Source organism: Taudactylus pleione, unplaced genomic scaffold, assembly GCF_031769625.1.
Source record: "Taudactylus pleione unplaced genomic scaffold, aTauple2 ptg000454l, whole genome shotgun sequence".
Classification (NCBI taxonomy): Eukaryota; Metazoa; Chordata; class Amphibia; order Anura; family Myobatrachidae; genus Taudactylus; species Taudactylus pleione.
In genome coordinates, this window is record NW_028284856.1 from 2,553,386 (window position 1) to 2,578,660 (window position 25,275).

The window sequence follows — 25,275 nt, forward strand, 5'->3', positions numbered from 1 at the left end:
AGAGATTTTCCTACTTTAGTAATTGCACAGTAGTTGTCACCATTTGAATTTACTTGTTTTTAGTATTACGATTTTTCTATAGGTTTGCGACAGACTCCAGAAAAGCCTGGAGTTGGTAAAACATCAGAACTTTAATCTGAGGGTCCAGGGTTCAAGTCCCTGTTCGGGCGAGTGTCTTTTAAGCAATGTGTCATTTTGTGAAATGGAACATAGTGCAGAGTGGGAAAATCACAAACTGTTTAAGAAAGTACACCTTCAACCAAGAGGCAAATTAAATGTATTTCATCAATAGACGCTAAATGTCAAGCTATTCAGATCATACCTTTAGTGATAGAGAGATTTTCCTACTTTAGTATTTGCACAGTAGTTGTCATCATTTGAATTTACTTGTTTTTAGTATTACGAACTTTCTATAGGTTTGCGACAGACTACAGAAGAGCCTGGAGTCGGTAAAACATCAGAACTTTAATCTGAGGGTCCAGGTTTCAAGTCCCTGTTCGGGCGAGTGTCTTTTAAGCAATGTGTCATTTTTGTGAAATGGATCATAGTGCAGAGTGGGAAAATCACAAACTGTTTAAGAATGTACACCTTCAACCAAGAGGCAAATTAAATGTATTTCATCAATAGACACTAAATGTCAAGCTATTCAGATCATACTTTTAGTGATAGAGAGATTTTCCAACTTTAGTAAGTGCACAGTAGTTGTCACCATTTGAATGTACTTGTTTTTAGTATTACGAACTTTCTATAGGTTTGCGACAGACTACAGAAGAGCCTGGAGTCGGTAAAACATCAGAACTTTAATCTGAGGGTCCAGGGTTCAAGTTCCTGTTCGGGCGAGTGTCTTTTAAGCAATGTGTCATTTTTGTGAAATGGAACATAGTGCAGAGAGGGAAAATCACAAACTGTTTAAGAATCTACACCTTCAACCAAGAGGCAAATTAAATGTATTTCATCAATAGACACTAAATGTCAAGCTATTCAGATAATACTTTTAGTGATAGAGAGATTTTTCAACTTTAGTAATTGCACAGTAACTAGTAGTTGTCATCATTTGAAATGACTTGTTTTTTGTATTACGAACTTTCTGCATTTTTGTGACCTACCTCAGAAGAGTCTGGATAGCTCAGTCGGTAGAGCATCAGACTTTTAATCTGAGGGTCCAGGGTTCAAGTCCCTGTTCAGGCGAGTGTCTTTTAAGCAATGTGTCATTTTGTGAAAAGGAACATAGTGCAGAGTGGGAAAATCACAAACTGTTTAAGAAAGTACACCTTCAACCAAGAGGCAAATTAAATGTATTTCATCAATAGACACTAAATGTCAAGCTTTTCAGATCATACCTTTAGTGATAGAGAGATTTTCCTACTTTAGTAATTGCACAGTAGTTGTCATCATTTGAATTTACTTGTTTTTAGTATTACGAACTTTCTATAGGTTTGCGACAGACTCCAGAAGAGCCTGGAGTCGGTAAAACATCAGAACTTTAATCTGAGGGTCCAGGTTTCAAGTCCCTGTTCGGGCGAGTGTCTTTTAAGCAATGTGTCATTTTTGTGAAATGGATCATAGTGTAGAGTGGGAAAATCACAAACTGTTTAAGAATGTACACCTTCAACCAAGAGGCAAATTAAATGTATTTCATCAATAGACACTAAATGTCAAGCTATTCAGATCATACTTTTAGTGATAGAGAGATTTTCCAACTTTAGTAAGTGCACAGTAGTTGTCACCATTTGAATGTACTTGTTTTTAGTATTACGAACTTTCTATAGGTTTGCGACAGACTACAGAAGAGCCTGGAGTCGGTAAAACATCAGAACTTTAATCTGAGGGTCCAGGGTTCAAGTTCCTGTTCGGGCGAGTGTCTTTTAAGCAATGTGTCGTTTTTGTGAAATGGAACATAGTGCAGAGTGGGAAAATCACAAACTGTTTAAGAATGTACACCTTCAACCAAGAGGCAAATTAAATGTATTTCATCAAGAGACACTAAATGTCAAGCTTTTCAGTTCATACTTTTAGTGATAGAGAGATTTTCCTACTTTAGTAATTGCACAGTAACTAGTAGTTGTCATCATTTGAAATGACTTGTTTTTTGTATTACGAACTTTCTGCATTTTTGCGACCTTTCACAGAAGAGCCTGGATAGCTCAGTTGGTAGAGCATCATACTTTTAATCTGAGGGTCCAGGGTTCAAGTCCCTGTTCGGGCGAGTGTCTTTTAAGCAATGTGTCATTTTGTGAAATGGAACATAGTGCAGAGTGGGAAAATCACAAACTGTTTAAGAAAGTACACCTTCAACCAAGAGGCAAATTAAATGTATTTCATCAATAGACACTAAATGTCAAGCTTTTCAGATCATACCTTTAGTGATAGAGAGATTTTCCTACTTTAGTAATTGCACAGTATTTGTCATCATTTGAATTTACTTGTTTTTAGTATTACGAACTTTCTATAGGTTTGCGACAGACTCCAGAAGAGCCTGGAGTCGGTAAAACATCAGAACTTTAATCTGAGGGTCCAGGTTTCAAGTCCCTGTTCGGGCGAGTGTCTTTTAAGCAATGTGTCATTTTTGTGAAATGGATCATAGTGCAGAGTGGGAAAATCACAAACTGTTTAAGAATGTACACCTTCAACCAAGAGGCAAATTAAATGTATTTCATCAATAGACACTAAATGTCAAGCTATTCAGATCATACTTTTAGTGATAGAGAGATTTTCCAACTTTAGTAAGTGCACACTAGTTGTCACCATTTGAATGTACTTGTTTTTAGTATTACGAACTTTCTATAGGTTTGCGACAGACTACAGAAGAGCCTGGAGTCGGTAAAACATCAGAACTTTAATCTGAGGGTCCAGGGTTCAAGTTCCTGTTCGGGCGAGTGTCTTTTAAGCAATGTGTCGTTTTTGTGAAATGGAACATAGTGCAGAGTGGGAAAATCACAAACTGTTTAAGAATGTACACCTTCAACCAAGAGGCAAATTAAATGTATTTCATCAAGAGACACTAAATGTCAAGCTTTTCAGTTCATACTTTTAGTGATAGAGAGATTTTCCTACTTTAGTAATTGCACAGTAACTAGTAGTTGTCATCATTTGAAATGACTTGTTTTTTGTATTACGAACTTTCTGCATTTTTGCGACCTTTCACAGAAGAGCCTGGATAGCTCAGTTGGTAGAGCATCATACTTTTAATCTGAGGGTCCAGGGTTCAAGTCCCTGTTCGGGCGAGTGTCTTTTAAGCAATGTGTCATTTTGAGAAATGGAAAATAGTGCAGAGTGGGAAAATCACAAACTGTTTAAGAATGTACACCTTCAACCAAGAGGCAAATTAAATGTATTTCATCAATAGACACTAAATGTCAAGCTATTCAGATCATACTTTTAGTGATAGAGAGATTTTCCTACTTTAGTAATTGCACAGTAGTTGTCACCATTTGAATTTACTTGTTTTTAGTATAACGAAGTTTCTGTAGGTTTGCGACAGACTCCAGAATAGCCTGGAGTCGGTAAAACATCAGAACTTTAATCTGAGGGTCCAGGGTCCAAGTCCCTGTTCGGGTGAGTGTCTTTTAAGCAATGTGTAGTTTTTGTGAAATGGAACATAGTGCAGAGAGGGAAAATCACAAACTGTTTAAGAATCTACACCTTCAACCAAGAGGCAAATTAAATGTATTTCATCAATAGACACTAAATGTCAAGCTATTCAGATCATACTTTTAGTGATAGAGAGATTTTCCTACTTTAGTAATTGCACAGTAGTTGTCACCATTTGAATTTACTTGTTTTTAGTATTACGAACTTTCTGTAGGTTTACGACTGACTCCAGAAGAGCCTGGAGTCGGTAAAACATCAGAACTTTAATCTGAGGGTCCAGGGTTCAAGTCCCTGTTTGGGCGAGTGTCTTTTAAGCAATGTGTCATTTTTGTGAAATGGAACATAGTGCAGAGTGGGAAAATCACAAACTGTTTAAGAATGTACACCTTCAACCAAGAGGCAAATTAAATGTATTTCATCAATAGACAATAAATGTAAAGCTATTCAGATCATACTTTTAGTGATAGAGAGATTTTCCTACTTTAGTAATTGCACAGTAGTTGTCACCATTTGAATTTACTTGTTTTTAGTATTACGAACTTTCTGCATTTTTGCGACCTCTCACAGAAGAGCCTGGAAAGCTCAGTCGGTAGAGCATCATTCTTTTAATCTGAGGGTCCAGGGTTCAAGTCCCTGTGCGGATGAGTGTCTTTTAAGCAATGTGTCATTTTGTGAAATGGAACATAGTGCAGAGTGGGAAAATCACAAACTGTTTAAGAATGTACACCTTCATCCAAGAGGCAAATTAAATGTATTTCATCAATAGACACTAAATGTCAAGCTATTCAGATCATACTTTTAGTGATAGAGAGATTTTCCTACTTTAGTAATTGCACAGTAGTTGTCACCATTTGAATTTACTTGTTTTTAGTATTACGATTTTTCTATAGGTTTGCGACAGACTCCAGAAAAGCCTGGAGTTGGTAAAACATCAGAACTTTAATCTGAGGGTCCAGGGTTCAAGTCCCTGTTCAGGCGAGTGTCTTTTAAGCAATGTGTCATTTTGTGAAATGGAACATAGTGCAGAGTGGGAAAATCACAAACTGTTTAAGAAAGTACACCTTCAACCAAGAGGCAAATTAAATGTATTTCATCAATAGACGCTAAATGTCAAGCTTTTCAGATCATACCTTTAGTGATAGAGAGATTTTCCTACTTTAGTAATTGCACAGTAGTTGTCATCATTTGAATTTACTTGTTTTTAGTATTACGAACTTTCTATAGGTTTGCGACAGACTACAGAAGAGCCTGGAGTCGGTAAAACATCAGAACTTTAATCTGAGGGTCCAGGTTTCAAGTCCCTGTTCGGGCGAGTGTCTTTTAAGCAATGTGTCATTTTTGTGAAATGGATCATAGTGCAGAGTGGGAAAATCACAAACTGTTTAAGAATGTACACCTTCAACCAAGAGGCAAATTAAATGTATTTCATCAATAGACACTAAATGTCAAGCTATTCAGATCATACTTTTAGTGATAGAGAGATTTTCCAACTTTAGTAAGTGCACAGTAGTTGTCACCATTTGAATGTACTTGTTTTTAGTATTACGAACTTTCTATAGGTTTGCGACAGACTACAGAAGAGCCTGGAGTCGGTAAAACATCAGAACTTTAATCTGAGGGTCCAGGGTTCAAGTTCCTGTTCGGGCGAGTGTCTTTTAAGCAATGTGTCGTTTTTGTGAAATGGAACATAGTGCAGAGAGGGAAAATCACAAACTGTTTAAGAATCTACACCTTCAACCAAGAGGCAAATTAAATGTATTTCATCAATAGACACTAAATGTCAAGCTATTCAGATAATACTTTTAGTGATAGAGAGATTTTTCAACTTTAGTAATTGCACAGTAACTAGTAGTTGTCATCATTTGAAATGACTTGTTTTTTGTATTACGAACTTTCTGCATTTTTGTGACCTACCTCAGAAGAGCCTGGATAGCTCAGTCGGTAGAGCATCAGACTTTTAATCTGAGGGTCCAGGGTTCAAGTCCCTGTTCAGGCGAGTGTCTTTTAAGCAATGTGTCATTTTGTGAAAAGGAACATAGTGCAGAGTGGGAAAATCACAAACTGTTTAAGAAAGTACACCTTCAACCAAGAGGCAAATTAAATGTATTTCATCAATAGACACTAAATGTCAAGCTTTTCAGATCATACCTTTAGTGATAGAGAGATTTTCCTACTTTAGTAATTGCACAGTAGTTGTCATCATTTGAATTTACTTGTTTTTAGTATTACGAACTTTCGATAGGTTTGCGACAGACTACAGAAGAGCCTGGAGTCGGTAAAACATCAGAACTTTAATCTGAGGGTCCAGGTTTCAAGTCCCTGTTCGGGCGAGTGTCTTTTAAGCAATGTGTCATTTTTGTGAAATGGATCATAGTGTAGAGTGGGAAAATCACAAACTGTTTAAGAATGTACACCTTCAACCAAGAGGCAAATTAAATGTATTTCATCAATAGACACTAAATGTCAAGCTATTCAGATCATACTTTTAGTGATAGAGAGATTTTCCAACTTTAGTAAGTGCACAGTAGTTGTCACCATTTGAATGTACTTGTTTTTAGTATTACGAACTTTCTATAGGTTTGCGACAGACTACAGAAGAGCCTGGAGTCGGTAAAACATCAGAACTTTAATCTGAGGGTCCAGGGTTCAAGTTCCTGTTCGGGCGAGTGTCTTTTAAGCAATGTGTCGTTTTTGTGAAATGGAACATAGTGCAGAGTGGGAAAATCACAAACTGTTTAAGAATGTACACCTTCAACCAAGAGGCAAATTAAATGTATTTCATCAAGAGACACTAAATGTCAAGCTTTTCAGTTCATACTTTTAGTGATAGAGAGATTTTCCTACTTTAGTAATTGCACAGTAACTAGTAGTTGTCATCATTTGAAATGACTTGTTTTTTGTATTACGAACTTTCTGCATTTTTGCGACCTTTCACAGAAGAGCCTGGATAGCTCAGTTGGTAGAGCATCATACTTTTAATCTGAGGGTCCAGGGTTCAAGTCCCTTTCGGGCGAGTGTCTTTTAAGCAATGTGTCATTTTGTGAAATGGAACATAGTGCAGAGTGGGAAAATCACAAACTGTTTAAGAAAGTACACCTTCAACCAAGAGGCAAATTAAATGTATTTCATCAATAGACACTAAATGTCAAGCTTTTCAGATCATACCTTTAGTGATAGAGAGATTTTCCTACTTTAGTAATTGCACAGTAGTTGTCATCATTTGAATTTACTTGTTTTTAGTATTACGAACTTTCTATAGGTTTGCGACAGACTCCAGAAGAGCCTGGAGTCGGTAAAACATCAGAACTTTAATCTGAGGGTCCAGGTTTCAAGTCCCTGTTCGGGCGAGTGTCTTTTAAGCAATGTGTCATTTTTGTGAAATGGATCATAGTGCAGAGTGGGAAAATCACAAACTGTTTAAGAATGTACACCTTCAACCAAGAGGCAAATTAAATGTATTTCATCAATAGACACTAAATGTCAAGCTATTCAGATCATACTTTTAGTGATAGAGAGATTTTCCAACTTTAGTAAGTGCACAGTAGTTGTCACCATTTGAATGTACTTGTTTTTAGTATTACGAACTTTCTATAGGTTTGCGACAGACTACAGAAGAGCCTGGAGTCGGTAAAACATCAGAACTTTAATCTGAGGGTCCAGGGTTCAAGTTCCTGTTCGGGCGAGTGTCTTTTAAGCAATGTGTCGTTTTTGTGAAATGGAACATAGTGCAGAGTGGGAAAATCACAAACTGTTTAAGAATGTACACCTTCAACCAAGAGGCAAATTAAATGTATTTCATCAAGAGACACTAAATGTCAAGCTTTTCAGTTCATACTTTTAGTGATAGAGAGATTTTCCTACTTTAGTAATTGCACAGTAGTTGTCACCATTTGAATTTACTTGTTTTTAGTATTACGAACTTTCTATAGGTTTGCGACAGACTCCAGAAGAGCCTGGAGTCGGTAAAACAACAGAACTTTAATCTGAGGGTCCAGGGTTCAAGTCTCTGTTCGGACGAGTGTCTTTTAAGCAATGTGTCGTTTTTGTGAAATGGAGCATAGTGCAGAGAGGGAAAATCACAAACTGTTTAAGAATCTACACCTTCAACCAAGAGGCAAATTAAATGTATTTCATCAATAGACACTAAATGTCAAGCTATTCAGATAATACTTTTAGTGATAGAGAGATTTTTCAACTTTAGTAATTGCACAGTAACTAGTAGTTGTCATCATTTGAAATGACTTGTTTTTTGTATTACGAACTTTCTGCATTTTTGTGACCTACCTCAGAAGAGCCTGGATAGCTCAGTCGGTAGAGCATCAGACTTTTAATCTGAGGGTCCAGGGTTCAAGTCCCTGTTCAGGCGAGTGTCTTTTAAGCAATGTGTCATTTTTGTGAAATGGAACATAGTGCAGAGTGAGAAAATCACAAACTGTTTAAGAATGTACACCTTCAACCAAGAGGCAAATTAAATGTATTTCATCAATAGACACTAAATGTCAAGCTTTTCAGTTCATACTTTTAGTGATAGAGAGATTTTCCTACTTTAGTAATTGCACAGTAGTTGTCACCATTGGAATTTACTTGTTTTTAGTATTACGAACTTTCTATAGATTTGCGACAGACTCCAGAAGTGCCTGGAGTCGGTAAAACATCAGAACTTTAATCTGAGGGTCCAGGGTTCAAGTCCCTGTTCAGGCGAGTGTCTTTTAAGCAATGTGTCGTTTTTGTGAAATTGAACATAGTGCAGAGTGGGAAAATCACAAACTGTTTAAGAATGTACACCTTCAACCAAGAGGCAAATTAAATGTATTTCATCAAGAGACACTAAATGTCAAGCTTTTCAGTTCATACTTTTAGTGATAGAGAGATTTTCCTACTTTAGTAATTGCACAGTAACTAGTAGTTGTCATCATTTGAAATGACTTGTTTTTTGTATTACGAAGTTTCTGTAGGTTTGCGACAGACTCCAGAATAGCCTGGAGTCGGTAAAACATCAGAACTTTAATTTGAGGGTCCAGGGTCCAAGTCCCTGTTCGGGTGAGTGTCTTTTAAGCAATGTGTAGTTTTTGTGAAATGGAACATAGTGCAGAGAGGGAAAATCACAAACTGTTTAAGAATCTACACCTTCAACCAAGAGGCAAATTAAATGTATTTCATCAATAGACACTAAATGTCAAGCTATTCAGATCATACTTTTAGTGATAGAGAGATTTTCCTTCTTTAGTAATTGCACAGTAGTTGTCACCATTTGAATTTACTTGTTTTTAGTATTACGAACTTTCTGTAGGTTTGCGACTGACTCCAGAAGAGGCTGGAGTCGGTAAAACATCAGAACTTTAATCTGAGGGTCCAGGTTTCAAGTCCCTGTTCGGGCAAGTGTCTTTTAAGCAATGTGTCATTTTTGTGAAATGGATCATAGTGCAGAGTGGGAAAATCACAAACTGTTTAAGAATGTACACCTTCAACCAAGAGGCAAATTAAATGTATTTCATCAAGATACACTAAATGTCAAGCTTTTCAGTTCATACTTTTAGTGATAGAGAGATTTTCCAACTTTAGTAATTGCACAGTAACTAGTAGTTGTCATCATTTGAAATGACTTGTTTTTTGTATTACGAACTTTCTGCATTTTTGCGACCTATTACAGAAGAGTCTGGATAGCTCAGTCGGTAGAGCATCAGACTTTTAATCTGATGGTCCAGGGTTCAGGCGAGTGTCTTTTAAGCAATGTGTCATTTTGTGAAATGGAACATAGTGCAGAGTGGGAAAATCACAAACTGTTTAAGAATGTACACCTTCAACCAAGAGGCAAATTAAATGTATTTCATCATTAGACACTAAATGTCAAGCTATTCAGATCATACTTTTAGTGATAGAGAGATTTTCCTACTTTAGTAATTGCACAGTAGTTGTCACCATTTGAATTTACTTGTTTTTAGTATAACGAAGTTTCTGTAGGTTTGCGACAGACTCCAGAATAGCCTGGAGTCGGTAAAACATCAGAACTTTAATCTGAGGGTCCAGGGTCCAAGTCCCTGTTCGGGTGAGTGTCTTTTAAGCAATGTGTAGTTTTTGTGAAATGGAACATAGTGCAGAGAGGGAAAATCACAAACTGTTTAAGAATCTACACCTTCAACCAAGAGGCAAATTAAATGTATTTCATCAATAGACACTAAATGTCAAGCTATTCAGATAATACTTTTAGTGATAGAGAGATTTTTCAACTTTAGTAATTGCACAGTAACTAGTAGTTGTCATCATTTGAAATGACTTGTTTTTTGTATTACGAACTTTCTGCATTTTTGTGACCTATCTCAGAAGAGCCTGGATAGCTCAGTCGGTAGAGCATCAGACTTTTAATCTGAGGGTCCAGGGTTCAAGTCCCTGTTCGGGCGAGTGTCTTTTAAGCAATGTGTCATTTTTGTGAAATGGAACATAGTGCAGAGTGAGAAAATCACAAACTGTTTAAGAATGTACACCTTCAACCAAGAGGCAAATTAAATGTATTTCATCAATAGACACTAAATGTCAAGCTTTTCAGTTCATACTTTTAGTGATAGAGAGATTTTCCTACTTTAGTAATTGCACAGTAGTTGTCACCATTTGAATTTATTTGTTTTTAGTATTACGAACTTTCTTTAAGTTTGCGACAGACTCCAGAAGTGCCTGGAGTCGGTAAAACATTAGAACTTTAATCTGAGGGTCCAGGGTTCAAGTCCCTGTTCAGGCGAGTGTCTTTTAAGCAATGTGTCGTTTTTGTGAAATTGAACATAGTGCAGAGTGGGAAAATCACAAACTGTTTAAGAATGTACACCTTCAACCAAGAGGCAAATTAAATGTATTTCATCAAGAGACACTAAATGTCAAGCTTTTCAGTTCATACTTTTAGTGATAGAGAGATTTTCCTACTTTAGTAATTGCACAGTAACTAGTAGTTGTCATCATTTGAAATGACTTGTTTTTTGTATTACGAAGTTTCTGTAGGTTTGCGACAGACTCCAGAATAGCCTGGAGTCGGTAAAACATCAGAACTTTAATCTGAGGGTCCAGGGTCAAAGTCCCTGTTCGGGTGAGTGTCTTTTAAGCAATGTGTAGTTTTTGTGAAATGGAACATAGTGCAGAGAGGGAAAATCACAAACTGTTTAAGAATCTACACCTTCAACCAAGAGGCAAATTAAATGTATTTCATCAATAGACACTAAATGTCAAGCTTTTCAGTTCATACTTTTAGTGATAGAGATTTTCCTACTTTAGTAATTGCACAGTAGTTGTCACCATTTGAATTTACTTGTTTTTAGTATTACGAACTTTCTATAGGTTTGCGACAGACTCCAGAAGTGCCTGGAGTCGGTAAAACATCAGAACTTTAATCTGAGGGTCCAGGGTTCAAGTCCCTGTTCAGGCGAGTGTCTTTTAAGCAATGTGTCGTTTTTGTGAAATTGAACATAGTGCAGAGTGGGAAAATCACAAACTGTTTAAGAATGTACACCTTCAACCAAGAGGCAAATTAAATGTATTTCATCAAGAGACACTAAATGTCAAGCTTTTCAGTTCATACTTTTAGTGATAGAGAGATTTTCCTACTTTAGTAATTGCACAGTAGTTGTCACCATTTGAATTTACTTGTTTTTAGTATTACGAACTTTCTGTAGGTTTACGACTGACTCCAGAAGAGCCTGGAGTCGGTAAAACATCAGAACTTTAATCTGAGGGTCCAGGGTTCAAGTCCCTGTTTGGGCGAGTGTCTTTTAAGCAATGTGTCATTTTTGTGAAATGGAACATAGTGCAGAGTGGGAAAATCACAAACTGTTTAAGAATGTACACCTTCAACCAAGAGGCAAATTAAATGTATTTCATCAATAGACAATAAATGTAAAGCTATTCAGATCATACTTTTAGTGATAGAGAGATTTTCCTACTTTAGTAATTGCACAGTAGTTGTCACCATTTGAATTTACTTGTTTTTAGTATTACGAACTTTCTGCATTTTTGCGACCTCTCACAGAAGAGCCTGGAAAGCTCAGTCGGTAGAGCATCATTCTTTTAATCTGAGGGTCCAGGGTTCAAGTCCCTGTGCGGACGAGTGTCTTTTAAGCAATGTGTCATTTTGTGAAATGGAACATAGTGCAGAGTGGGAAAATCACAAACTGTTTAAGAATGTACACCTTCATCCAAGAGGCAAATTAAATGTATTTCATCAATAGACACTAAATGTCAAGCTATTCAGATCATACTTTTAGTGATAGAGAGATTTTCCTACTTTAGTAATTGCACAGTAGTTATCACCATTTGAATTTACTTGTTTTTAGTATTACGATTTTTCTATAGGTTTGCGACAGACTCCAGAAAAGCCTGGAGTTGGTAAAACATCAGAACTTTAATCTGAGGGTCCAGGGTTCAAGTCCCTGTTCAGGCGAGTGTCTTTTAAGCAATGTGTCATTTTGTGAAATGGAACATAGTGCAGAGTGGGAAAATCACAAACTGTTTAAGAAAGTACACCTTCAACCAAGAGGCAAATTAAATGTATTTCATCAATAGACGCTAAATGTCAAGCTTTTCAGATCATACCTTTAGTGATAGAGAGATTTTCCTACTTTAGTAATTGCACAGTAGTTGTCATCATTTGAATTTACTTGTTTTTAGTATTACGAACTTTCTATAGGTTTGCGACAGACTACAGAAGAGCCTGGAGTCGGTAAAACATCAGAACTTTAATCTGAGGGTCCAGGTTTCAAGTCCCTGTTCGGGCGAGTGTCTTTTAAGCAATGTGTCATTTTTGTGAAATGGATCATAGTGCAGAGTGGGAAAATCACAAACTGTTTAAGAATGTACACCTTCAACCAAGAGGCAAATTAAATGTATTTCATCAATAGACACTAAATGTCAAGCTATTCAGATCATACTTTTAGTGATAGAGAGATTTTCCAACTTTAGTAAGTGCACAGTAGTTGTCACCATTTGAATGTACTTGTTTTTAGTATTACGAACTTTCTATAGGTTTGCGACAGACTACAGAAGAGCCTGGAGTCGGTAAAACATCAGAACTTTAATCTGAGGGTCCAGGGTTCAAGTTCCTGTTCGGGCGAGTGTCTTTTAAGCAATGTGTCGTTTTTGTGAAATGGAACATAGTGCAGAGAGGGAAAATCACAAACTGTTTAAGAATCTACACCTTCAACCAAGAGGCAAATTAAATGTATTTCATCAATAGACACTAAATGTCAAGCTATTCAGATAATACTTTTAGTGATAGAGAGATTTTTCAACTTTAGTAATTGCACAGTAACTAGTAGTTGTCATCATTTGAAATGACTTGTTTTTTGTATTACGAACTTTCTGCATTTTTGTGACCTACCTCAGAAGAGCCTGGATAGCTCAGTCGGTAGAGCATCAGACTTTTAATCTGAGGGTCCAGGGTTCAAGTCCCTGTTCAGGCAAGTGTCTTTTAAGCAATGTGTCATTTTGTGAAAAGGAACATAGTGCAGAGTGGGAAAATCACAAACTGTTTAAGAAAGTACACCTTCAACCAAGAGGCAAATTAAATGTATTTCATCAATAGACACTAAATGTCAAGCTTTTCAGATCATACCTTTAGTGATAGAGAGATTTTCCTACTTTAGTAATTGCACAGTAGTTGTCATCATTTGAATTTACTTGTTTTTAGTATTACGAACTTTCGATAGGTTTGCGACAGACTACAGAAGAGCCTGGAGTCGGTAAAACATCAGAACTTTAATCTGAGGGTCCAGGTTTCAAGTCCCTGTTCGGGCGAGTGTCTTTTAAGCAATGTGTCATTTTTGTGAAATGGATCATAGTGTAGAGTGGGAAAATCACAAACTGTTTAAGAATGTACACCTTCAACCAAGAGGCAAATTAAATGTATTTCATCAATAGACACTAAATGTCAAGCTATTCAGATCATACTTTTAGTGATAGAGAGATTTTCCAACTTTAGTAAGTGCACAGTAGTTGTCACCATTTGAATGTACTTGTTTTTAGTATTACGAACTTTCTATAGGTTTGCGACAGACTACAGAAGAGCCTGGAGTCGGTAAAACATCAGAACTTTAATCTGAGGGTCCAGGGTTCAAGTTCCTGTTCGGGCGAGTGTCTTTTAAGCAATGTGTCGTTTTTGTGAAATGGAACATAGTGCAGAGTGGGAAAATCACAAACTGTTTAAGAATGTACACCTTCAACCAAGAGGCAAATTAAATGTATTTCATCAAGAGACACTAAATGTCAAGCTTTTCAGTTCATACTTTTAGTGATAGAGAGATTTTCCTACTTTAGTAATTGCACAGTAACTAGTAGTTGTCATCATTTGAAATGACTTGTTTTTTGTATTACGAACTTTCTGCATTTTTGCGACCTTTCACAGAAGAGCCTGGATAGCTCAGTTGGTAGAGCTTCATACTTTTAATCTGAGGGTCCAGGGTTCAAGTCCCTTTCGGGCGAGTGTCTTTTAAGCAATGTGTCATTTTGTGAAATGGAACATAGTGCAGAGTGGGAAAATCACAAACTGTTTAAGAAAGTACACCTTCAACCAAGAGGCAAATTAAATGTATTTCATCAATAGACACTAAATGTCAAGCTTTTCAGATCATACCTTTAGTGATAGAGAGATTTTCCTACTTTAGTAATTGCACAGTAGTTGTCATCATTTGAATTTACTTGTTTTTAGTATTACGAACTTTCTATAGGTTTGCGACAGACTCCAGAAGAGCCTGGAGTCGGTAAAACATCAGAACTTTAATCTGAGGGTCCAGGTTTCAAGTCCCTGTTCGGGCGAGTGTCTTTTAAGCAATGTGTCATTTTTGTGAAATGGATCATAGTGCAGAGTGGGAAAATCACAAACTGTTTAAGAATGTACACCTTCAACCAAGAGGCAAATTAAATGTATTTCATCAATAGACACTAAATGTCAAGCTATTCAGATCATACTTTTAGTGATAGAGAGATTTTCCAACTTTAGTAAGTGCACAGTAGTTGTCACCATTTGAATGTACTTGTTTTTAGTATTACGAACTTTCTATAGGTTTGCGACAGACTACAGAAGAGCCTGGAGTCGGTAAAACATCAGAACTTTAATCTGAGGGTCCAGGGTTCAAGTTCCTGTTCGGGCGAGTGTCTTTTAAGCAATGTGTCGTTTTTGTGAAATGGAACATAGTGCAGAGTGGGAAAATCACAAACTGTTTAAGAATGTACACCTTCAACCAAGAGGCAAATTAAATGTATTTCATCAAGAGACACTAAATGTCAAGCTTTTCAGTTCATACTTTTAGTGATAGAGAGATTTTCCTACTTTAGTAATTGCACAGTAGTTGTCACCATTTGAATTTACTTGTTTTTAGTATTACGAACTTTCTATAGGTTTGCGACAGACTCCAGAAGAGCCTGGAGTCGGTAAAACAACAGAACTTTAATCTGAGGGTCCAGGGTTCAAGTCTCTGTTCGGACGAGTGTCTTTTAAGCAATGTGTCGTTTTTGTGAAATGGAGCATAGTGCAGAGAGGGAAAATCACAAACTGTTTAAGAATCTACACCTTCAACCAAGAGGCAAATTAAATGTATTTCATCAATAGACACTAAATGTCAAGCTATTCAGATAATACTTTTAGTGATAGAGAGATTTTTCAACTTTAGTAATTGCACAGTAACTAGTAGTTGTCATCATTTGAAATGACTTGTTTTTTGTATTACGAACTTTCTGCATTTTTGTGACCTACCTCAGAAGAGCCTGGATAGCTCAGTCGGTAGAGCATCAGACTTTTAATCTGAGGGTCCAGGGTTCAAGTCCCTGTTCAGGCGAGTGTCTTTTAAGCAATGTGTCATTTTTGTGAAATGGAACATAGTGCAGAGTGAGAAAATCACAAACTGTTTAAGAATGTACACCTTCAACCAAGAGGCAAATTAAATGTATTTCATCAATAGACACTAAATGTCAAGCTTTTCAGTTCATACTTTTAGTGATAGAGAGATTTTCCTACTTTAGTAATTGCACAGTAGTTGTCACCATTGGAATTTACTTGTTTTTAGTATTACGAACTTTCTATAGATTTGCGACAGACTCCAGAAGTGCCTGGAGTCGGTAAAACATCAGAACTTTAATCTGAGGGTCCAGGGTTCAAGTCCCTGTTCAGGCGAGTGTCTTTTAAGCAATGTGTCGTTTTTGTGAAATTGAACATAGTGCAGAGTGGGAAAATCACAAACTGTTTAAGAATGTACACCTTCAACCAAGAGGCAAATTAAATGTATTTCATCAAGAGACACTAAATGTCAAGCTTTTCAGTTCATACTTTTAGTGATAGAGAGATTTTCCTACTTTAGTAATTGCACAGTAACTAGTAGTTGTCATCATTTGAAATGACTTGTTTTTTGTATTACGAAGTTTCTGTAGGTTTGCGACAGACTCCAGAATAGCCTGGAGTCGGTAAAACATCAGAACTTTAATTTGAGGGTCCAGGGTCCAAGTCCCTGTTCGGGTGAGTGTCTTTTAAGCAATGTGTAGTTTTTGTGAAATGGAACATAGTGCAGAGAGGGAAAATCACAAACTGTTTAAGAATCTACACCTTCAACCAAGAGGCAAATTAAATGTATTTCATCAATAGACACTAAATGTCAAGCTATTCAGATCATACTTTTAGTGATAGAGAGATTTTCCTTCTTTAGTAATTGCACAGTAGTTGTCACCATTTGAATTTACTTGTTTTTAGTATTACGAACTTTCTGTAGGTTTGCGACTGACTCCAGAAGAGGCTGGAGTCGGTAAAACATCAGAACTTTAATCTGAGGGTCCAGGTTTCAAGTCCCTGTTCGGGCAAGTGTCTTTTAAGCAATGTGTCATTTTTGTGAAATGGATCATAGTGCAGAGTGGGAAAATCACAAACTGTTTAAGAATGTACACCTTCAACCAAGAGGCAAATTAAATGTATTTCATCAAGATACACTAAATGTCAAGCTTTTCAGTTCATACTTTTAGTGATAGAGAGATTTTCCAACTTTAGTAATTGCACAGTAACTAGTAGTTGTCATCATTTGAAATGACTTGTTTTTTGTATTACGAACTTTCTGCATTTTTGCGACCTATTACAGAAGAGTCTGGATAGCTCAGTCGGTAGAGCATCAGACTTTTAATCTGATGGTCCAGGGTTCAGGCGAGTGTCTTTTAAGCAATGTGTCATTTTGTGAAATGGAACATAGTGCAGAGTGGGAAAATCACAAACTGTTTAAGAATGTACACCTTCAACCAAGAGGCAAATTAAATGTATTTCATCATTAGACACTAAATGTCAAGCTATTCAGATCATACTTTTAGTGATAGAGAGATTTTCCTACTTTAGTAATTGCACAGTAGTTGTCACCATTTGAATTTACTTGTTTTTAGTATAACGAAGTTTCTGTAGGTTTGCGACAGACTCCAGAATAGCCTGGAGTCGGTAAAACATCAGAACTTTAATCTGAGGGTCCAGGGTCCAAGTCCCTGTTCGGGTGAGTGTCTTTTAAGCAATGTGTAGTTTTTGTGAAATGGAACATAGTGCAGAGAGGGAAAATCACAAACTGTTTAAGAATCTACACCTTCAACCAAGAGGCAAATTAAATGTATTTCATCAATAGACACTAAATGTCAAGCTATTCAGATAATACTTTTAGTGATAGAGAGATTTTTCAACTTTAGTAATTGCACAGTAACTAGTAGTTGTCATCATTTGAAATGACTTGTTTTTTGTATTACGAACTTTCTGCATTTTTGTGACCTATCTCAGAAGAGCCTGGATAGCTCAGTCGGTAGAGCATCAGACTTTTAATCTGAGGGTCCAGGGTTCAAGTCCCTGTTCGGGCGAGTGTCTTTTAAGCAATGTGTCATTTTTGTGAAATGGAACATAGTGCAGAGTGAGAAAATCACAAACTGTTTAAGAATGTACACCTTCAACCAAGAGGCAAATTAAATGTATTTCATCAATAGACACTAAATGTCAAGCTTTTCAGTTCATACTTTTAGTGATAGAGAGATTTTCCTACTTTAGTAATTGCACAGTAGTTGTCACCATTTGAATTTATTTGTTTTTAGTATTACGAACTTTCTTTAAGTTTGCGACAGACTCCAGAAGTGCCTGGAGTCGGTAAAACATTAGAACTTTAATCTGAGGGTCCAGGGTTCAAGTCCCTGTTCAGGCGAGTGTCTTTTAAGCAATGTGTCGTTTTTGTGAAATTGAACATAGTGCAGAGTGGGAAAATCACAAACTGTTTAAGAATGTACACCTTCAACCAAGAGGCAAATTAAATGTATTTCATCAAGAGACACTAAATGTCAAGCTTTTCAGTTCATACTTTTAGTGATAGAGAGATTTTCCTACTTTAGTAATTGCACAGTAACTAGTAGTTGTCATCATTTGAAATGACTTGTTTTTTGTATTACGAAGTTTCTGTAGGTTTGCGACAGACTCCAGAATAGCCTGGAGTCGGTAAAACATCAGAACTTTAATCTGAGGGTCCAGGGTCAAAGTCCCTGTTCGGGTGAGTGTCTTTTAAGCAATGTGTAGTTTTTGTGAAATGGAACATAGTAGAGAGTGGGAAAATCACAAACTGTTTAAGAATGTACACCTTCAACCAAGAGGCAAATTAAATGTATTTCATCAATAGACACTAAATGTCAAGCTATTCATATACTTTTAGTAATAGAGAGATTTTCCTACTTTAGTAATTGCACAGTAGTTGTCACCATTTGAATTTACTTGTTTTTAGTATTACGAACTTTCTGTAGGTTTGCGACAGACTCCAGAAGAGCCTGGAGTCGGTAAAACATCAGAACTTTAATCTGAGGGTCCAGGGTTCAAGTCCCTGTTCAGGCGAGTGTCTTTTAAGCAATGTGTCATTTTTGTGAAATGGAACATAGTGCAGAGTGAGAAAATCACAAACTGTTTAAGAATGTACACCTTCAACCAAGAGGCAAATTAAATGTATTTCATCAATAGACACTAAATGTCAAGCTTTTCAGTTCATACTTTTAGTGATAGAGAGATTTTCCTACTTTAGTAATTGCACAGTAGTTGTCACCATTGGAATTTACTTGTTTTTAGTATTACGAACTTTCTATAGATTTGCGACAGACTCCAGAAGTGCCTGGAGTCGGTAAAACATCAGAACTTTAATCTGAGGGTCCAGGGTTCAAGTCCCTGTTCAGGCGAGTGTCTTTTAAGCAATGTGTCGTTTTTGTGAAATTGAACATAGTGCAGAGTGGGAAAATCACAAACTGTTTAAGAATGTACACCTTCAACCAAGAGGCAAATTAAATGTATTTCATCAAGAGACACTAAATGTCAAGCTTTTCAGTTCATACTTTTAGTGATAGAGAGATTTTCCTACTTTAGTAATTGCACAGTAACTAGTAGTTGTCATCATTTGAAATGACTTGTTTTTTGTATTACGAAGTTTCTGTAGGTTTGCGACAGACTCCAGAATAGCCTGGAGTCGGTAAAACATCAGAACTTTAATTTGAGGGTCCAGGGTCCAAGTCCCTGTTCGGGTGAGTGTCTTTTAAGCAATGTGTAGTTTTTGTGAAATGGAACATAGTGCAGAGAGGGAAAATCACAAACTGTTTAAGAATCTACACCTTCAACCAAGAGGCAAATTAAATGTATTTCATCAATAGACACTAAATGTCAAGCTATTCAGATCATACTTTTAGTGATAGAGAGATTTTCCTTCTTTAGTAATTGCACAGTAGTTGTCACCATTTGAATTTACTTGTTTTTAGTATTACGAACTTTCTGTAGGTTTGCGACTGACTCCAGAAGAGGCTGGAGTCGGTAAAACATCAGAACTTTAATCTGAGGGTCCAGGTTTCAAGTCCCTGTTCGGGCAAGTGTCTTTTAAGCAATGTGTCATTTTTGTGAAATGGATCATAGTGCAGAGTGGGAAAATCACAAACTGTTTAAGAATGTACACCTTCAACCAAGAGGCAAATTAAATGTATTTCATCAAGATACACTAAATGTCAAGCTTTTCAGTTCATACTTTTAGTGATAGAGAGATTTTCCAACTTTAGTAATTGCACAGTAACTAGTAGTTGTCATCATTTGAAATGACTTGTTTTTTGTATTACGAACTTTCTGCATTTTTGCGACCTATTACAGAAGAGTCTGGATAGCTCAGTCGGTAGAGCATCAGACTTTTAATCTGATGGTCCAGGGTTCAGGCGAGTGTCTTTTAAGCAATGTGTCATTTTGTGAAATGGAACATAGTGCAGAGTGGGAAAATCACAAACTGTTTAAGAATGTACACCTTCAACCAAGAGGCAAATTAAATGTATTTCATCATTAGACACTAAATGTCAAGCTATTCAGATCATACTTTTAGTGATAGAGAGATTTTCCTACTTTAGTAATTGCACAGTAGTTGTCACCATTTGAATTTACTTGTTTTTAGTATAACGAAGTTTCTGTAGGTTTGCGACAGACTCCAGAATAGCCTGGAGTCGGTAAAACATCAGAACTTTAATCTGAGGGTCCAGGGTCCAAGTCCCTGTTCGGGTGAGTGTCTTTTAAGCAATGTGTAGTTTTTGTGAAATGGAACATAGTGCAGAGAGGGAAAATCACAAACTGTTTAAGAATCTACACCTTCAACCAAGAGGCAAATTAAATGTATTTCATCAATAGACACTAAATGTCAAGCTATTCAGATAATACTTTTAGTGATAGAGAGATTTTTCAACTTTAGTAATTGCACAGTAACTAGTAGTTGTCATCATTTGAAATGACTTGTTTTTTGTATTACGAACTTTCTGCATTTTTGTGACCTATCTCAGAAGAGCCTGGATAGCTCAGTCGGTAGAGCATCAGACTTTTAATCTGAGGGTCCAGGGTCAAAGTCCCTGTTCGGGTGAGTGTCTTTTAAGCAATGTGTAGTTTTTGTGAAATGGAACATAGTAGAGAGTGGGAAAATCACAAACTGTTTAAGAATGTACACCTTCAACCAAGAGGCAAATTAAATGTATTTCATCAATAGACACTAAATGTCAAGCTATTCATATACTTTTAGTAATAGAGAGATTTTCCTACTTTAGTAATTGCACAGTAGTTGTCACCATTTGAATTTACTTGTTTTTAGTATTACGAACTTTCTGTAGGTTTGCGACAGACTCCAGAAGAGCCTGGAGTCGGTAAAACATCAGAACTTTAATCTGAGGGTCCAGGGTTCAAGTCCCTGTTCAGGCGAGTGTCTTTTAAGCAATGTGTCATTTTTGTGAAATGGAACATAGTGCAGAGTGAGAAAATCACAAACTGTTTAAGAATGTACACCTTCAACCAAGAGGCAAATTAAATGTATTTCATCAATAGACACTAAATGTCAAGCTTTTCAGTTCATACTTTTAGTGATAGAGAGATTTTCCTACTTTAGTAATTGCACAGTAGTTGTCACCATTGGAATTTACTTGTTTTTAGTATTACGAACTTTCTATAGATTTGCGACAGACTCCAGAAGTGCCTGGAGTCGGTAAAACATCAGAACTTTAATCTGAGGGTCCAGGGTTCAAGTCCCTGTTCAGGCGAGTGTCTTTTAAGCAATGTGTCGTTTTTGTGAAATTGAACATAGTGCAGAGTGGGAAAATCACAAACTGTTTAAGAATGTACACCTTCAACCAAGAGGCAAATTAAATGTATTTCATCAAGAGACACTAAATGTCAAGCTTTTCAGTTCATACTTTTAGTGATAGAGAGATTTTCCTACTTTAGTAATTGCACAGTAACTAGTAGTTGTCATCATTTGAAATGACTTGTTTTTTGTATTACGAAGTTTCTGTAGGTTTGCGACAGACTCCAGAATAGCCTGGAGTCGGTAAAACATCAGAACTTTAATTTGAGGGTCCAGGGTCCAAGTCCCTGTTCGGGTGAGTGTCTTTTAAGCAATGTGTAGTTTTTGTGAAATGGAACATAGTGCAGAGAGGGAAAATCACAAACTGTTTAAGAATCTACACCTTCAACCAAGAGGCAAATTAAATGTATTTCATCAATAGACACTAAATGTCAAGCTATTCAGATCATACTTTTAGTGATAGAGAGATTTTCCTTCTTTAGTAATTGCACAGTAGTTGTCACCATTTGAATTTACTTGTTTTTAGTATTACGAACTTTCTGTAGGTTTGCGACTGACTCCAGAAGAGGCTGGAGTCGGTAAAACATCAGAACTTTAATCTGAGGGTCCAGGTTTCAAGTCCCTGTTCGGGCAAGTGTCTTTTAAGCAATGTGTCATTTTTGTGAAATGGATCATAGTGCAGAGTGGGAAAATCACAAACTGTTTAAGAATGTACACCTTCAACCAAGAGGCAAATTAAATGTATTTCATCAAGATACACTAAATGTCAAGCTTTTCAGTTCATACTTTTAGTGATAGAGAGATTTTCCAACTTTAGTAATTGCACAGTAACTAGTAGTTGTCATCATTTGAAATGACTTGTTTTTTGTATTACGAACTTTCTGCATTTTTGCGACCTATTACAGAAGAGTCTGGATAGCTCAGTCGGTAGAGCATCAGACTTTTAATCTGATGGTCCAGGGTTCAGGCGAGTGTCTTTTAAGCAATGTGTCATTTTGTGAAATGGAACATAGTGCAGAGTGGGAAAATCACAAACTGTTTAAGAATGTACACCTTCAACCAAGAGGCAAATTAAATGTATTTCATCATTAGACACTAAATGTCAAGCTATTCAGATCATACTTTTAGTGATAGAGAGATTTTCCTACTTTAGTAATTGCACAGTAGTTGTCACCATTTGAATTTACTTGTTTTTAGTATAACGAAGTTTCTGTAGGTTTGCGACAGACTCCAGAATAGCCTGGAGTCGGTAAAACATCAGAACTTTAATCTGAGGGTCCAGGGTCCAAGTCCCTGTTCGGGTGAGTGTCTTTTAAGCAATGTGTAGTTTTTGTGAAATGGAACATAGTGCAGAGAGGGAAAATCACAAACTGTTTAAGAATCTACACCTTCAACCAAGAGGCAAATTAAATGTATTTCATCAATAGACACTAAATGTCAAGCTATTCAGATAATACTTTTAGTGATAGAGAGATTTTTCAACTTTAGTAATTGCACAGTAACTAGTAGTTGTCATCATTTGAAATGACTTGTTTTTTGTATTACGAACTTTCTGCATTTTTGTGACCTATCTCAGAAGAGCCTGGATAGCTCAGTCGGTAGAGCATCAGACTTTTAATCTGAGGGTCCAGGGTTCAAGTCCCTGTTCGGGCGAGTGTCTTTTAAGCAATGTGTCATTTTTGTGAAATGGAACATAGTGCAGAGTGAGAAAATCACAAACTGTTTAAGAATGTACACCTTCAACCAAGAGGCAAATTAAATGTATTTCATCAATAGACACTAAATGTCAAGCTTTTCAGTTCATACTTTTAGTGATAGAGAGATTTTCCTACTTTAGTAATTGCACAGTAGTTGTCACCATTTGAATTTATTTGTTTTTAGTATTACGAACTTTCTTTAAGTTTGCGACAGACTCCAGAAGTGCCTGGAGTCGGTAAAACATTAGAACTTTAATCTGAGGGTCCAGGGTTCAAGTCCCTGTTCAGGCGAGTGTCTTTTAAGCAATGTGTCGTTTTTGTGAAATTGAACATAGTGCAGAGTGGGAAAATCACAAACTGTTTAAGAATGTACACCTTCAACCAAGAGGCAAATTAAATGTATTTCATCAAGAGACACTAAATGTCAAGCTTTTCAGTTCATACTTTTAGTGATAGAGAGATTTTCCTACTTTAGTAATTGCACAGTAACTAGTAGTTGTCATCATTTGAAATGACTTGTTTTTTGTATTACGAAGTTTCTGTAGGTTTGCGACAGACTCCAGAATAGCCTGGAGTCGGTAAAACATCAGAACTTTAATCTGAGGGTCCAGGGTCAAAGTCCCTGTTCGGGTGAGTGTCTTTTAAGCAATGTGTAGTTTTTGTGAAATGGAACATAGTGCAGAGAGGGAAAATCACAAACTGTTTAAGAATCTACACCTTCATCCAAGAGGCAAATTAAATGTATTTCATCAATAGACACTAAATGTCAAGCTTTTCAGTTCATACTTTTAGTGATAGAGATTTTCCTACTTTAGTAATTGCACAGTAGTTGTCACCATTTGAATTTACTTGTTTTTAGTATTACGAACTTTCTATAGGTTTGCGACAGACTCCAGAAGTGCCTGGAGTCGGTAAAACATCAGAACTTTAATCTGAGGGTCCAGGGTTCAAGTCCCTGTTCAGGCGAGTGTCTTTTAAGCAATGTGTCGTTTTTGTGAAATTGAACATAGTGCAGAGTGGGAAAATCACAAACTGTTTAAGAATGTACACCTTCAACCAAGAGGCAAATTAAATGTATTTCATCAAGAGACACTAAATGTCAAGCTTTTCAGTTCATACTTTTAGTGATAGAGAGATTTTCCTACTTTAGTAATTGCACAGTAACTAGTAGTTGTCATCATTTGAAATGACTTGTTTTTTGTATTACGAAGTTTCTGTAGGTTTGCGACAGACTCCAGAATAGCCTGGAGTCGGTAAAACATCAGAACTTTAATCTGAGGGTCCAGGGTCCAAGTCCCTGTTCGGGTGAGTGTCTTTTAAGCAATGTGTAGTTTTTGTGAAATGGAACATAGTGCAGAGAGGGAAAATCACAAACTGTTTAAGAATCTACACCTTCAACCAAGAGGCAAATTAAATGTATTTCATCAAGTTACACTAAATGTCAAGCTTTTCAGTTCATACTTTTAGTGATAGAGAGATTTTCCAACTTTAGTAATTGCACAGTAACTAGTAGTTGTCATCATTTGAAATGACTTGTTTTTTGTATTACGAACTTTTTGCATTTTTGCGACCTATTACAGAAGAGTCTGGATAGCTCAGTTGGTAGAGCATCAGACTTTTAATCTGATGGTCCCTGTTCAGGCGAGTGTCTTTTAAGCAATGTGTCATTTTGTGAAATGGAACATAGTGCAGAGTGGGAAAATCACAAACTGTTTAAGAATGTACACCTTCAACCAAGAGGCAAATTAAATGTATTTCATCATTAGACACTAAATGTCAAGCTATTCAGATCATACTTTTAGTGATAGAGAGATTTTCCTACTTTAGTAATTGCACAGTAGTTGTCACCATTTGAATTTACTTGTTTTTAGTATAACAAAGTTTCTGTAGGTTTGCGACAGACTCCAGAAGAGCCTGGAGTCGGTAAAACATCAGAACTTTAATCTGAGGGTCCAGGGTCCAAGTCCCTGTTCGGGTGAGTGTCTTTTAAGCAATGTGTAGTTTTTGTGAAATGGAACATAGTGCAGAGAGGGAAAATCACAAACTGTTTAAGAATCTACACCTTCAACCAAGAGGCAAATTAAATGTATTTCATCAATAGACACTAAATGTCAAGCTATTCAGATCATACTTTTAGTGATAGAGAGATTTTCCTACTTTAGTAATTGCACAGTAGTTGTCACCATTTGAATTTACTTGGTTTTAGTTTTACGAACTTTCTATAGGTTTGCGACAGACTCCAGAAGAGCCTGGAGTCGGTAAAACATCAGAACTTTAATCTGAGGGTCCAGGTTTCAAGTCCCTGTTCGGGCGAGTGTCTTTTAAGCAATGTGTCATTTTTGTGAAATGGATCATAGTGCAGAGTGGGAAAATCACAAACTGTTTAAGAATGTACA

At 36.6% G+C, this 25,275-nt stretch overlaps 8 non-coding genes across 8 annotated transcripts; all 8 read left to right on the forward strand.

Annotated features, from left to right (window-relative positions):
* Positions 1-1,115: 1,115 nt before the first annotated feature.
* Positions 1,116-1,188, forward strand: TRNAK-UUU (transfer RNA lysine (anticodon UUU)). The gene has a single exon. It is a non-coding gene; the product is annotated as a tRNA-Lys (tRNA).
* A 4,326-nt stretch (positions 1,189-5,514) lies between these two features.
* Positions 5,515-5,587, forward strand: TRNAK-UUU (transfer RNA lysine (anticodon UUU)). The gene has a single exon. It is a non-coding gene; the product is annotated as a tRNA-Lys (tRNA).
* Positions 5,588-7,884: 2,297 nt separating this feature from the next.
* Positions 7,885-7,957, forward strand: TRNAK-UUU (transfer RNA lysine (anticodon UUU)). Its single transcript has one exon. It is a non-coding gene; the product is annotated as a tRNA-Lys (tRNA).
* A 1,959-nt stretch (positions 7,958-9,916) lies between these two features.
* Positions 9,917-9,989, forward strand: TRNAK-UUU (transfer RNA lysine (anticodon UUU)). Its single transcript has one exon. It is a non-coding gene; the product is annotated as a tRNA-Lys (tRNA).
* Positions 9,990-12,955: 2,966 nt separating this feature from the next.
* Positions 12,956-13,028, forward strand: TRNAK-UUU (transfer RNA lysine (anticodon UUU)). The gene has a single exon. It is a non-coding gene; the product is annotated as a tRNA-Lys (tRNA).
* A 2,297-nt stretch (positions 13,029-15,325) lies between these two features.
* On the forward strand, positions 15,326-15,398 carry TRNAK-UUU (transfer RNA lysine (anticodon UUU)). Its single transcript has one exon. It is a non-coding gene; the product is annotated as a tRNA-Lys (tRNA).
* A 1,959-nt stretch (positions 15,399-17,357) lies between these two features.
* Positions 17,358-17,430, forward strand: TRNAK-UUU (transfer RNA lysine (anticodon UUU)). The gene has a single exon. It is a non-coding gene; the product is annotated as a tRNA-Lys (tRNA).
* Positions 17,431-22,762: 5,332 nt separating this feature from the next.
* TRNAK-UUU (transfer RNA lysine (anticodon UUU)) lies at positions 22,763-22,835 on the forward strand. Its single transcript has one exon. It is a non-coding gene; the product is annotated as a tRNA-Lys (tRNA).
* The last annotated feature ends 2,440 nt before the right edge of the window (positions 22,836-25,275 follow it).